Source organism: Papio anubis, chromosome 13 (assembly GCF_008728515.1).
Source record: "Papio anubis isolate 15944 chromosome 13, Panubis1.0, whole genome shotgun sequence".
NCBI lineage: Eukaryota > Metazoa > Chordata > Mammalia > Primates > Cercopithecidae > Papio > Papio anubis.
Genome location: NC_044988.1, coordinates 86,590,666 through 86,604,963, shown reverse-complemented (window position 1 = coordinate 86,604,963; position 14,298 = coordinate 86,590,666). Strand labels below are relative to the sequence as shown.

General features: G+C 40.9%; 1 protein-coding gene across 3 annotated transcripts in view; it reads left to right on the top strand.

Moving 5' to 3' along the window:
- Nucleotides 1-14,298, top strand: part of ASTN2 (astrotactin 2) — a 1,032,132-nt gene that overhangs the window by 288,508 nt on the left and 729,326 nt on the right. The gene's annotated exons all lie outside the window — the stretch shown is intronic.

The window sequence follows — 14,298 nt, the reverse complement described above, 5'->3', positions numbered from 1 at the left end:
TAACCCAGCAGTTGTTAAAAAGCAGATATTTTCTTCCTGCTCCTTTTCCTCACGGATGCTGCTGCTGCTGCTGCTTCTCCTTCTCTTCTCCTCCTTCTCCTCCTTCTCCTCCTTCTCCTCCTTCTCCTCCTTCTCCTCCTCCTCCTCCTCCTTATCCTCCTTATCCTCCTTATCCTCTTCTTCCTCCTCCTTCTCCTTCTACATCTCCTCCTCCTTCATTTTTATCTCCTCCTACTTCTCTTCCTCCTTCTCCTTCTCCTCCTCATTCCTTCTTTCTTCTTCTACTATCTATGTGACTTTGTATATGAAGGAAACCAACTTGTCCCTGCTTAATTTCCAAACCATTTTTTTCTATCTACTCAGTAGTCTCCAGCTGAGTAGACAGAAAAGGTAGTAGTCTCCTCTTCTTGCATCTCACTTCTCCATTTCCTGTAACTTGGCTCTGATCAGGTCATCCCCCTTTTCCCACAGCTTCAGTGGTTATCTAGCACCTTCAGACATGTTCAGGTTATGAAGATGACACTCAAAGCCACACAGGGCTCTGGTCTCCACTGTCTTTCCTAGATTGATGTGCTCTGTCCTCAGTGCTCTTTCCCATGCCATGCTCTCTGCATGAAACCACCTCTCTGGCCCCTAAGGGTAATTGTTGGCACTTATTGACACTTAACTTATTCCAAGAAGCAGGTTAAATGATGTACACATCTTATCTCATTTGATTCTCACAGCAACCCTATGAAGCAGATACAGTGGTAATTCCCATTTTACAGATAATTTCACTAAGGTACAAACAACTATTGTAATCTGTCCAAGGGGACATTCTAGTAAGTTGTGGGGCCAGGGAGAACCCAGCAGTCTGATTCTCAAACCTTTTAACTTAACCACTATGTACTGTTATGTTGGTGCTATTACTTTTGCACCAACCTAATACACTAATGAAATTCTACCTGTCTTTTCGAGCTTAACATGCATGGCACATTTCTATGAAGACATTGTTGATTCGCAGTCACAATTCACTCTGAATCCTCCCAGCTTTCCTTTATACATGTATTAAGCACTAGATTCATTTTTGTGTGATATAATTTTCTTTTGTCTGGCTCTTTCCTTAGCTAGACAGAGAGTTCTTTGAAGGTAGAGATTGTCTTAATATTTTACATTCCTGGCCTAAATCAGTGTCTGACACATAATAGATGTTTGCTGTCTGTTGAGAGGATGTCTAATTCTTAATCTTGTAAAATCTTGAATCCTGTAAAAAAACGAAGCTCTACATGTTAAGCTGTGAGGTCATAAATTGAGGCAGAAGAAAATGATGGAATTCATTTTGGGAACTCCCATGGCAAACCCCAGGTTTAAACCATTTTGTAGTGATGCAGAGTAGTCACCTTAAAGTCAGAGAGGTCTGTGTGCTAGTCCCTGCCCAAGTTAGTTTTAACTTGCATGACTTTGGAAGTGTCATTGGTTCTCCCTGAACCTCAGTTTCTTCTTCTATAAAATGAAGACACCAAGCCCTACATCAGAAGATTGTTGTGAAGACCTGATAAAAGGCTGAATGTAGACCACCTTGGAAAGTTCAGATGGCATGCATCAGGAAATGAATACATGCAATCTTATGTTTGTTCTGGGTGAGGCATTTAGGGTTACTTGAAATTTCATATAGCTTTACCTATTCATCTTTACCTCTTTATCATTCACCAGAAATTCCCCTCCTAAGTCCTCTCTGCACATACATACTCCATAAACACTCTTGACTCCAAGTCTGTAGCTTTTTCCCCTTCATTACCAACCTGAATTCATTTTTTAACATTACATTCTAAACATTTTTATGTCAATGAATTTTTCAAAAATATTATTTTTATGCACCATAATTTTCTTCACTAAGCCCCTACTATTAGGCATTTGGGCTGCTCCTAGTATTTCATCATGATAAACAGTGTCACATAGAAAGTATTTTTGCATAAAAGTTGGCACTTACTTTAACATGTTTCCCCTCTTAGAGAAGAATTTCATAGTCAGACTATTAATAAAAATATGTTTTAAGTTATTTTAATTTACAAGTTAGATGGGGTCTCAGATAACTATGCATGAAGTAATTTATTTGTATCTCTTCCATATCTGTCCTTCCTCTTTGTCACCATCATGATCACTGTCATTTATTAACTGCTCCTTACAACTCTACCCTCCTTGCATTCAGTCTCCTCAAAACTACCAAAGCAATCTTTTAGAAAGATAAACCAGAGAAAGCCCCTCCCCTGCTTAAAATCCTTTGACAGTTTTCTGTTATTCTTAGAATATGATCCAAACTCTGCACCTTGGCTTGCGGATCTGGCTCTGGCTCCTGCCCTCTTTTCGAACATCATTTGCTCTGCACTTCCTTGTGCTCCAGCCAAACTGGCTTCCTTCATGTTTCACGAGCACAGCAAACGGTTCCTTCTTTAGCATCTGAGAACTTGTTCTTCCTTCTCCTTGCCATGCCTCTTTCTTTCCCCCAGCTGCTCTCCTAGCCAGCCCCTTCACGCCTTTAAAATGTCAGCTCCTAAAAACCAACTTCCATGACTACCCAATCTACACTTTTGCTCCTTTCAGTCCCCAACCTGCTACTATCTCTTACGTCATCCTTTTTTTTTTAACTTCTTTCACAGTAGTAGTTCAGACTAAAATTTTTAAATTTTTGCTTGTCTTCTGTCCTCTTCTCTAAAATATAAGCTTCATATTTATAAATCTAACGCATAGAAATGGCTTAATAAATTTTTTTGAGTAAATGAGTGTATTAACATCAAAGATCACTGGAAAATGGCTCAGCTTTATAACTTTCATATTGATGGTGCAAGAGGAATCTGTGATAAACCAAAGCCTCCTGGTACCGATGCCCAGAGAATTCTATTCCCCTCTTAGACAGACTCACTGACAAATAGCACAGTAAATGTGCTCAAGTGGATGTTATTAAAGCAATTTCCAAAACAACTTAATCACAATGTGCTTGTGATTTTGCTGCTACCATGGGATACAATTTCTGCAGGAGAAGAGTAAGGACAGTATATGTCACCCCTATACTTCCAAACTTACCCAAGACAGCCCATCAAGATTTTCTTGGACAAAAGAATTTCATGATTTAAAAAAAAAAAAAAGTTGGAAATTCTCCACCCTCCTCTTTTTCTTGAAGATTCTTGAATGAATCTTAGTCTATTAAAAACTCTGAGAAGTCCTGCAGTACAGAAAGCTGGGCTGCTTTGTTTAACTCGATGACTTTTTTTTTTTTTTTTGAGACGGAGTCTCGCTCTGTCGCCCAGGCTGGAGTGCAGTGGCGCGATCTCAGCTCACTGCAAGCTCCACCTCCCGGATTCACGCCATTCTCCCGCCTCAGCCTCTGAGTAGCTGGGACTACAGGCGCCCGCCACCACGCCCGGCTAGTTTTTTGTATTTTTAGTAGAGACGGGGTTTCACCATGTTAGCCAGGATGGTCTCGATCTCCTGACCTCGTGATCCACCCGCCTCGGCCTCCCAAAGTGCTGGGATTACAGGCTTGAGCCACCGTGCCCGGCCTAACTCGATGTCTTGATACTATATTGACTGCAAACTCTTATTACTCCTGCTGGAACATTTATTAATGACTTGTGGAACAGAAACATCTATAGGAACACAATTTTGGAAATGTTCCATTAGCCTCCAAAATCCCAAATAGGTTGGTCTGAATCCTCTGTCTTTCACTGTTTCTGCCCTCCCCTGCCGTTGAGGTGGCCGTGGGCTGCCTGGTCCAGATTGGGAGCACCTGCCCTCTTTCTGCTTCCTTAGGCCTCACGCCTGGGCCATGGTGCCCACTAGTTCCCAACAGATGGAGTAGGTAGCCGAGAACCAGTGCCATGGAATTGAGCACGTGGTTAAAAGCAGCTCCAAGGTATTTGTGTAGCTATGGCTTCCTCCTGAGATGCCTGGTGGAGGCTGAAGTGCATCATTCTTAGTCAGACAGAGGAAGGCTAGTGGAGATTTGAACTGCTGACTTCATGTTTTTAGTGATGGGGTTTTATGAGGCTGCTGTTAAGGAACCACTCCCCAGCCTCTCATGTGCAATATAAAGGGGAGTGGTATTAACATAAAGCAGAGGAGGATTTCTTCGCATGTGCAGAAGAAATTCCATGGGTTCATTTAGTTAGATAGTGGTTTTTGAAAGCGGGACTTCGTATTTGAAATTTAATTCCACCATTGACTAACTAAATGCTCTTAAGCAAATGAAAAAGAGCTCTGTTTTCCCTTCTGGAAATAGTGCTAATAATACCAACATCACATGTGGGTTGTGAATTAATACCCAAGAGATGCTTAGCCCAGTGCCTGTCCCATGTTCCACCCTCAGTAAGGACTAGCTAGTACCATCACTGTCATCCAAGGCCTACCCATTGGCTTACAGAGTCTCATAAATCCATCTTCGCCTTCCTGAGCCATTGCCTCTAGCTTGGTTGAGGTCTCCTTGTCCCTCATCCAGATTCCTGCAGCGGCCTTGTCACAGATGAATGTATGCTCCACCCTAGCAGCTGGGTGATCATTTGAAAACACACTAAATTTGGCCATGTTCCTCCCCCACCTAGAACATTGTCCTGATTTTCTGTCACTCGCACTGGAGGCTTCTTGAGCTTCTTGACGTCTTCTTAAAGGCAGATGAAAATGAACTTAACCCCAAAGGGTCTGCAGCTATGCTCAAAGGAATCTGTCCACATTTCAGGTTCATCTTTTAAAAGATCGTGCCATTTTATTTCATAGTATATGCATGTTTATTTTAGTTTAAGTTATGTTATAGTATTTGTCAGTTAATTAATTTAACATTTGCTCAATTCCTCATATAGTATTGATGTCCCAGGAAGAAGAACTGTGATTTAGCTGATTATAAGGGGATGAGAATGCTACCATCTTCAAAGGATTTCCATAGGCTGGAATAAGATAATCCTAGTAAAGCATTTAGCACAAAGCCAGACAGAATTTGCATACTGATATATGTGCTCTTTTATTGTGTTATTTATTATTCTTATCACTGCTATGATTATTAGTCTTATTTTTATCAGTATTATTACCTCACAGAGATACATTTACCCTGTTAAAGAAACAAGAACCAATAGGATGAAGGGCATATTGTTGAATGGGATTAAAAGTTGCCATCTCTTGCTGCACAAGGCTGCCTGAGTTGTACCCTGTCTCTGTCTGCTCCTGACCCCCAACCCACTGTGTCCTACAGCGTCCAGCACACGGGCCGCTTCTCGCTTGCGCCGTGTGCCTTGCTTTCTAGGTCCGAGCACGGATCATATTCTTCCTGAAAGGCTCTTTCCTCCTCCCCACCCTTTCGCTCCAGGCAAAAAATTGCTGTTTATCTTCAAAATCCAGCCTCAGCGTCTGCTCTGTGAAGCATTTTCTCAGCCCCTACCACAGCTGAGCGAGCTACTCTTTTCTCTGAGCACTCATAGCCCCAGTACTGTTTCTTATCACTGCCCTTATTGCAGTCCGTCGTAAATACATCTGTCACCTTCTTCAGCTCTCACAGTCCCATGGTGGAAAAAACAGTGATTTGTGTCTCTCTCTGTAGAATGAATGCCTAACAGGGAACTGGCATGGGATAGTAATTTGTTTAATGGGAGAATGTATGAATAAATTAATGAATGGATGGAGATGGGCAAATAGATAAAGGGAGGTAGCTGGGAGTTCACAGAATGCAAAGGGTTAATGGGATGCAGTGCCTACCATCTATTGAGCATTTGGTACGTTCTAGACACCTTGCTCATCACACGTTTTATCTTATTTAAAAGCTCCCAGTATCCCATAAGGTAAGTACTATAATTATCCCCATTCAACAAAGGAGGAAACTCAAGCTTACACAGTTTCAGTCACTTGTCTAAGTTTACTCAAGTAGTACATAGTGGAGCTATGAATTCAGAGCCCACATTTAAATTCCCAGATGACTTGAGCTCTACTCTTAGCTACCACGACTAAGATCTTTCAGCTGTGAAATTATACCTACCTAGTCTAGATCCTGGAAGGAAGTACGTGCAGCTTCTCTTGCATTGGCAGTGTTTCTGTGTCATCAGCGCTGCTGTGAGGGTGTTCAGGAACTATGAGGTCCTAGAAGGTGAGGCATCTCCCGCTCTGAGTTAAAAATGAATCAGCACTGTCCCCGCAGCTTTTAGCTGACCCCAGGAAACCAATCTCATGTCGTCAGGAGCCCACAGTGTTACATCACTGGACAGTGCTCTGTGCATTTTTTAAGGCATCCTCTCTCAATGTTTGTAGTTTGCCATGCATATATAGTATATGCCACCTAGATCTCTGCCTACCAGTACTTCACCATTTATTGAAGGAAGCAGGGGATTACATATCTGCACCACAATGGATACATGAAGGTTTTGTGGGCTGGCTTGGAGTGTTTAGTAAACTGGGGGAATAATTAAAGAAGACTTCGCAGAGCAGATAATCTTAAGTAATGCATTAACTAAAGAGAAGTTTGTGAAGACATTGCTAGTAGAAGAAAGAAAATATGCAAATGCACATGGGGATGAAGCTGTGCAGGGGGTAAGGGGAATATCTGGGGGAAAATGTGATCCAGGCAGGTGCCAGTGGGAAGATGGGAAACCACAAAACCCTCCATCAAAATCAGACCCTGGATTTTGCTCACACATTTCCCAGCAGCATCCCACACTTGGGAGGAGAAGCAAATTCTGGCTCCTTTATCCTTCTTGATAGATAAGCTTCAATGTGCTTTTACTGTGGGACACTGTCCCTGGAACACAGGCGTGTTGTATGTGTGTGTGTGTGTGTGTGTATGTATATATAATTTTCATTAGTAACTGGCCATGAATTATTCAATCAGTTGGAAGAAAATAGAAACATTAGCGACTTTAAATTAGTTGCCTTAATGGATTGTTGCTCCTCTTAAATATTGAACAGGCAGCCCCAGGACTGATCTTTCTTTGTTTCTTTTGTCCCCATCTTTGCTTCCCTACCCTTTATCCTTCTTAGCAGCCTTCCCTTCCTACCAAGGATTTTTGGGTGGGGTTTAGGTTTACTGCCCCTTTTGACAAAGGAAATTTTGACATTGCATTGTCAAAATGAGTTTACACTTAAACCATGAGATAGTTATAGGGGTTACAAGGAGAACTGGGTAGATACAACTACCTGGAGACCAGCCCTGAGTCTATGATGAAATAACTCCTTTTACCTCCACCTCTATGCTCTTTCTGCAACTTGAATTTCTCCCTCTTTCCTGTTGCCAATATGCAAAGTCTACTCTTCTTTCAAAAAAGACCTTTAAGTCATTTTCTTCGTGAAGGATTTTCAAATTTTTCCCAAATGAAAGTCATGCATACCTCCTCCAAACTTTGACAAGCTCTTCACTATCTTCCCTATTTGTCATTTACTATATTTTTATTCAAGTAGTTTATAGTTACTTCTTCTCCCTTAATTACTCTCAAGTGCACAACTATGTTTAGGTCATGTCTGTGTTCCCATTGGCTAGCCTGCTTCCTGACAAATAGCAGATCCTCAATTTTAATAATTGATGAATTAATGGACAATTAATCAAACTGGCTTCATGATCTTGGACAAGACCTTCCACTCTCTGGGCCTCAATGTCCAAATCTAAAAGGCTATATGGCATTGTGGCAGTGTGCCACAATGGGTCTGGAGTTAGACAGATGTGGATCCACATCCTAGCTCTGCCACTGACTGGTTCAACTTTGGGAAATGATTTAAGCATCAAATCTCCATTACCTAATCTACAAATCATACAATCAGTCACCTCACAGGGAGGCTGGGAGAATTAGTTAATGTATGTAAACTGCTCAGCAGGCTGTACTGAACATTGTAAGCACCTAATGAATCTTTGTTGTTGTTAATTTGGAAAGCAAAAGTGATGCGCTAATTTCCATAGGTCTCCCCCAACTCAAATAGTCTTTGATGATATATATAATTGAGAAACATTGTTGTCCACTGGAAGGTTTAGAATTTGGAGTCAAAAACTTCTGATTTGAACCCCAACCCTACCTTAGTTCAATGGATCCTCAGGGAGGATCCTCAGAGAAACTGCTTAATATCCTCGGGATTTCATCCCCAGTATCTGGGGATGTGAGGATATCTGCCATTCTTTTTGTCCAGGACTGTCATGAGAATATGCTAGGATGCTTATGGAAATGCTTCTTTAAAGCATGCTATAGATTTGTTGCATCCTGGAATCAGAGCCCTGGCATCTTCAAAGACAAGAAATGACATGTATCTTTGATTAGGAAACCTTTTCCCTAGGTCTCTGGCTTTCTGTCTCTTGACCTCAGGTCCCTTGTAAGAGGTGCAGCTGGGGACAGTACCACCACCAACCCGATGACTCACAGGTTGTATTGCTCTGAGACATACGAAAGCTGATCAGTAGTCAGAGCACACAGCTGCCTCCATAAATCTTCCCTGATGTGTCTTTCAGAGAAGTTTGTGTTCCTGAAAGTGTATGTCTCCTTCAGGCAGTTTTTCTTGTCCATCTGAAATATGTCAGGGGGCTCTCAGTCAATTCTCTCTGGCCTGGAGAATGGAGAGGCAACTGAAAGCAGCCTTAGCGGAAGGCTCTGGATCCTGGTGGGGCCTAGGGATACAACTCTACCATATTTCTTTCAGTAGAATAGTATAATGCTACATTAGCATTGTTGCATAATAAAACAACCTGAAATGTAGTGAACTAAAATAGCACCCATTTATTTAGCACTTAATTCAAGAAAAACATTCAGGCTTGGCTCCAGATGGTTAGTTCTGTCTTGTGTGGGGTAGGTTCAGCTGACGTCTCATGCACCTGTGGCTAGCCAGCTATCCCAGCCTGGTTCATATGCTTGAGAGATCCAAAATCAGCAGAAGTAGGAGCTGCAAGGTTTTTTGAGGATTGAGCCCAAAAGGTACACATCATCATTCTGCTTCATTGTCTGATCCAATCTGCTTGTATAGGTGGAAATGATGGAGACAGGGACTCACTGATGTCATACAGAGAAACTAGTAGATCCAGGAATGGAATAATTCAAGTCCTCTAATTTGTGAAATCATTGGCTCTTTATGCCATTTGAACATAGAAGATCATGTTTTTAAAAAAGCCCAAATCCATAAAATATTTAAAGAGGTTTATTTTAAGCCAATATGAGTGACTATGAACCCCGGTAGTCCCAAGGGGTCCTGAGAAAGTGTTCCTGAGAGTAACAGTGTGGTTTTACACATTTTATGGAGACAGAAGTTATAGGCAAAGACATAAATCGATATATGTAAGGTATACGTTGGTTCAGGGGTACTTACAGGTCATAGGTGGATTAAAAGATTTTCTGATTGGCAGTTGGTTGAGTTAAGCTTTAAAGACTTGAAGTAAATGCTTGAGTTAAGATAAGGGGGAGTTGTAGATGCCAAGATTCTCGTTATGTAGATGAAGCCTCCAGGTAGTAACGTTAAAGGTAATATGGTAAATCTACTTTTTAAGAGCTTAAAAGTACCAGACTCTTATTTAATTTCTCCTGGATTTGCAGAAAGACCTAGAAAGAGAAGGAGATTCTCTACAGATGCAGATATTCCCCACAAAAGATGGTTTTGCAAGGCCATTTCAAAATATGTCAAGGAAATATATTTTGGAGTAAAATATTTTGATTTCCTTCAGAGTCTGCTACTTGTCATGTGTTACTACATCAGAGTCAGGTTGGAATTTGATATCTTATTGCTACAGAGTCTATTTTGTCAGTCTTTTGATCTCTATTTTAATATTAATGCTGGTCAGTTGTGCCTAAACTCCAAAAGAAGGGGGTTATAATGAGGCATGTCTGACTGCCCTTTTCATCATAATGGGAAATTCAGCTTTTCAGGTTTCTCTTGGCTTAGAGTGTGGTAGGGGTATCCATTCAGTGTGTTGGTGGGCTTAAGGTTTTATTTTTGGTCCTCGCAGGCCCTATTGCCTACACTAGGAGGGACCGTTGGTGAAATTTAACAAAATATATAGTTAGAAGTTGACAACTTTGGCTCTTTTCTAATTCAACTGTAATCAACTGTGTAAGTCACTTAGAAGACTACAAAGAGAAGCTTTACGTTTTTCCATGATTGAGATAGACATGATTAAACATAGTGAGGATATGACATAGACTGCCTGGGCCATTAGCAGATGTTTTCAAGCATGCTGCAAATAGGTGCTCAGGGAGAAGGGGCAGGGGAGCTGTGGCTGAATAGGTAGGGCTTTTTTTTTTTAATCAAGCTTGTATTCTGTGTTTATATATTGGGCTTCAATATTTTGATATAAAAATCTCAATTCTGAAATTGCATGTGTGTGTCTGTGTGTGTGTGGATATAACAAAAGCTCCCATTCCTACATGGAAAGAAAGCAGGCAAGTCATGTAGTAAACTTTCAGCAGTATGGCTGACAAAGCTAACATGAGCCTTCTTCCTGTTCCATACACACACAAGATAAATGTTGGACAAAATATACTTTTTTAAAAATTCAGATTCATCCCAGAAGTAAAGAAAGGAAGCCCCTTGGGCTTGAGGAATGCAAATATAAGTTGTAAGAAATGCAAAGCCAAGCTATGAGTTCAGAAGCTGGTGTCATGATGACTCCAGGTAGGGGGTGAGGTGAGGTGGGATACAAGTAGAGAGAGAGCCTGAGCAAGGAAAAAGTGAAAGATAAAGTGACAGGAATAAAACCCAAAGCATCAGAAATTACAGTGAATATAATTTGCATATTAAGATTCAGTGATAGTTTTTATTTTTTTTTCATTTTTGTTGTTGAGATACAATCTTACTGTCACCCAGGCTGGAGTGCAGTGGCGTGATTTCAGCTCACTGAAGCCGCAACCTCCAGGGCTCAGGCAATCCTCCCACCACAGCCTCCTGAGTAGTCAGTACTACAGGTGCATGCCACTATGCCCAGTTGAATTTTTTGTATTTTTTGTAGAGATGAGGTTTCACCATGCTGCCCAGGCTAGTCTTGAATTCCTGAGCTCAAGGGATCTGCTCCCCTTGGCCTCCCAAATTGCTGGGATTACAGGCATGCGCCACCATGCCTGGCCCAGTGATAGGTTGTATTAAACAATACTCAGTTATATACTGTTTCCCAGAGATCATTCTAAAGCCTAAGGACACAAAGTTTGACAGTAGGGAAAGGGAAAGGAAAAATATATATTATGTGAATAGTAATCAAATGAAGTCTTATAAAGAAATGGAATCATATGGCAAAATTAAGTTTACAACAATAAGAAGGAACAAGGAAAAATCCTTAGGAATAGAGAGTATTATTAATTAACCAAAAAAAAAAAATCTACTGGGAAAGAAATGAAATTTGTACTTACATATAGGAAGAACATGGTTTCAAAATCCTTAAAGAAAAAAAAAAAACTGAGAGAAGTACAGGGACATGTTGATTAATACACAGCCCAAGTGGGAGACATTTTACAAAAATCTTCCTATTAGAACAAGTAGAGAAGCTCTCACTAATAATATAGAAAAACTTAACTACACTATTAAAAATATAATAAAATGGACATACATAAAATTCTGCCCTCAAAAATTAGAGGTTAGAAAGTTTTCTTAAGAAGAGAGAAATTCTGTTTATGGGTCTTGACATCTTGTAACCTCAATTTTGCTGGCTTTGGCCATTCTTAACGACTACCTTCTTCTTACAAGTGATGACTCTGCAACTTCCCCATTTCAAATGTAGTTTAATTTTTATCTGTCACGAAATTCGTTTTATTTACGATCAAGGGGTGGATATAGGGAGAATCAATTCATGTGCAGATTTTATGTTTTTGTTTGTTTTTTGAGGAATGGAGGGAGAAAGTGGGTATGGCAGAGGTTGTGGTTAAGAGAGAGAGGCTTACTTCAATAATGGTGTATTTCTTAATGCAAAGAAGTGGCATTTGCCTTCAATCCATATATCTCATATTTCTGCTTCAAATTGAAATTACCTTTACCGAGATTATGACAATGAAAGAATCTGACCTAACCAATTCCATGTTGCTTATAACCTCCAAGCTGCCTGATATGGTTTGGCTCTGTGTCCCCACCCAAATCTCATCTTGAATTGTACTCCCGTAATTCCCACATGTTGGAGGAGGGACTTAGTGGGAGATAAATGAACCATAGGTGCAGTTTCCCCCATACTGTTCTCATAGGAGTGAATAAGTCTCATGAGATCTGATAGTTTTATCAGGGGTTTCCACTTTTGATTCTTCCTCATTCTCTCTTTGCCTGCTTCCATCCATGTAAGATGGGACTTGCTCCTCCTTGCCTTCTGCCATGATTGTGAGGCTTCTACAGCCAAGTGGAACTGTAAGTTCAATTAAACCTCTTTCTTTTGTAAATTGCCCAGTCTCGGGTATGTCTTTATCAGCAGTCTGAAAAGGGACTAATACACTGCCCTTGTTCAACCCTAGGCATAGGCCAAGCTAATTATGGAGAAATTTAGTTTATAGTTTAACTTTGAAACAAAGATGGCAACAACAACCCCTTTCTGATACAAACCCACTCCTTGCTTGGGGATCAGACCTCCTTTGTAAAATTAACACATTAGCCACAAGATTAGAAAGTATGGCTCTGGTGTCATGCAGTCAGTGGCCACAGGATTCCTAACCTCCCCAATTGCCCTTATAGATAACATCACTGTCGTAAAACCTAAGATTATTGTTTGAAGTATTTTCAGACCCTGATTTCTTTCTTTTTTCTTTTTTCTTTCTTCTTCTTCTTCTTCTTTTTTTTTTTTTTTTTTTTTGCCCACTGCAACCTCCGCCTCCCGGGTTCAAGTGATTCTCCTGCCTCAGCCTCCTGAGTAGCTGAGACTACAGGCACGTGCCAGCACGCCCAGCTAATTTTTGTACTTTTCGTAGAGATGGGGTTTTACCATGTTGGCCAGAATGTCAGACCCTGATTTCTGATGGACTAGCTGGTGCCACACAGATCAGTAAACTGGCTTATCTGGTCTTGTAGCCCCGACCCAGGAACTGACTCAGTGCAAGAAGACAGCTTTCACTCCCTATGATTTCTTCCATGACCCAACCAATCAGTGTTTCTTATTCCCTAACCCCCTGCTCACCAAACTATCATTAAAAAACTCTAACTTCTGAAATCACAGGGAGACTGTGATTTGAGTAATGAAATCCCAGTCTTCCATTTAGCTGGCTGTGCATTAATTAAACTCTCTATTGTAAAAATGTGCTGTTCTCAGTGCCTCAGCTTTTCCAGGCAATGGACAAGATGAACCCATTGAGCAATTACAAAACCATGGAAATAAAGCCATTGTCAGGGTATTTTCTGTAGAGAGAAAGAGGCTTCTCCAAATTACCTATGTGTGATCTGGTTATAAAGATTTGCAGGGAGCAGCTGTAACACCTGACCCCTTCCTGTATCTGTGTCAGCCTTGCTACCTGCTGAGGGTGTTGGCTGAGAAAGGTTGGTGAGCTCCCTTTCAGTGGAGTGTTGCAGATCAACGTTCGCAGATTGTAACATGGAGAAGGGTCCCGAAGAAATCTTCTTGCTTTCAGGCAGAACTACATAGAAATAACTCCACAAGTTCTTGAGAATTCAAGAGTAGGTAATTATACCAATAACTACAGCAACCCAGGATGGCTAAGCTCTCTGATAGACTCTTTGGCCTCATTCTTAGATCATCATCTGTGGTCCCAGCAGAGTCATACAAGTCCAAGTCAGAGCAATTATCCTTCCATAGGACGAGACCTTTCCAAACTGCTCTTTAGGGCTGCTGTGGCTAATTCCCATTTCCCCAATTCTAGCCCCGCCTATTCCTTCTGTCTAAGCTTAAGTACCTACCCAGAGTCTCCAACTTTACTTTCATTATTCTTTCAGCTGAGTGTCTAGCAAGTGTAAGATACTATGCTCAGTCCTGAGACTGCAATGGAAATCTAGACATATGAGGTCCTCATCTCTATGTAACTCAAGGTTTGGAGAAAAAACAGACAATCACTCACTCACTCAAGCATTCAAGTACAATGATTACAGATTATTAAACGTGAACTGGAGTAAATTACTTTGGTGCTAACCATTCTAGTTGTCCACCAAGGCTGCAATGAAACCAGTTAGGCTTCCTGCTCCTTTGCCTTGGCTAGAAATAACTCTCTTTAATTCCTCCAACAAAGGTGAAATTATAGGAGGAATGAATCTCAAAGCTAGTGTCATGCTTTTTGTTTATTCTACTTTCTAATTTGGGAGATATATCTGATGTCCCAATCATCTGACAATTATTGGCCATTTCTTTTGTGCTCTTTACTCTTTTAAGAGTATTGAGTTTCACATGTATTACTGTAACAACGTTTCTCTAACACT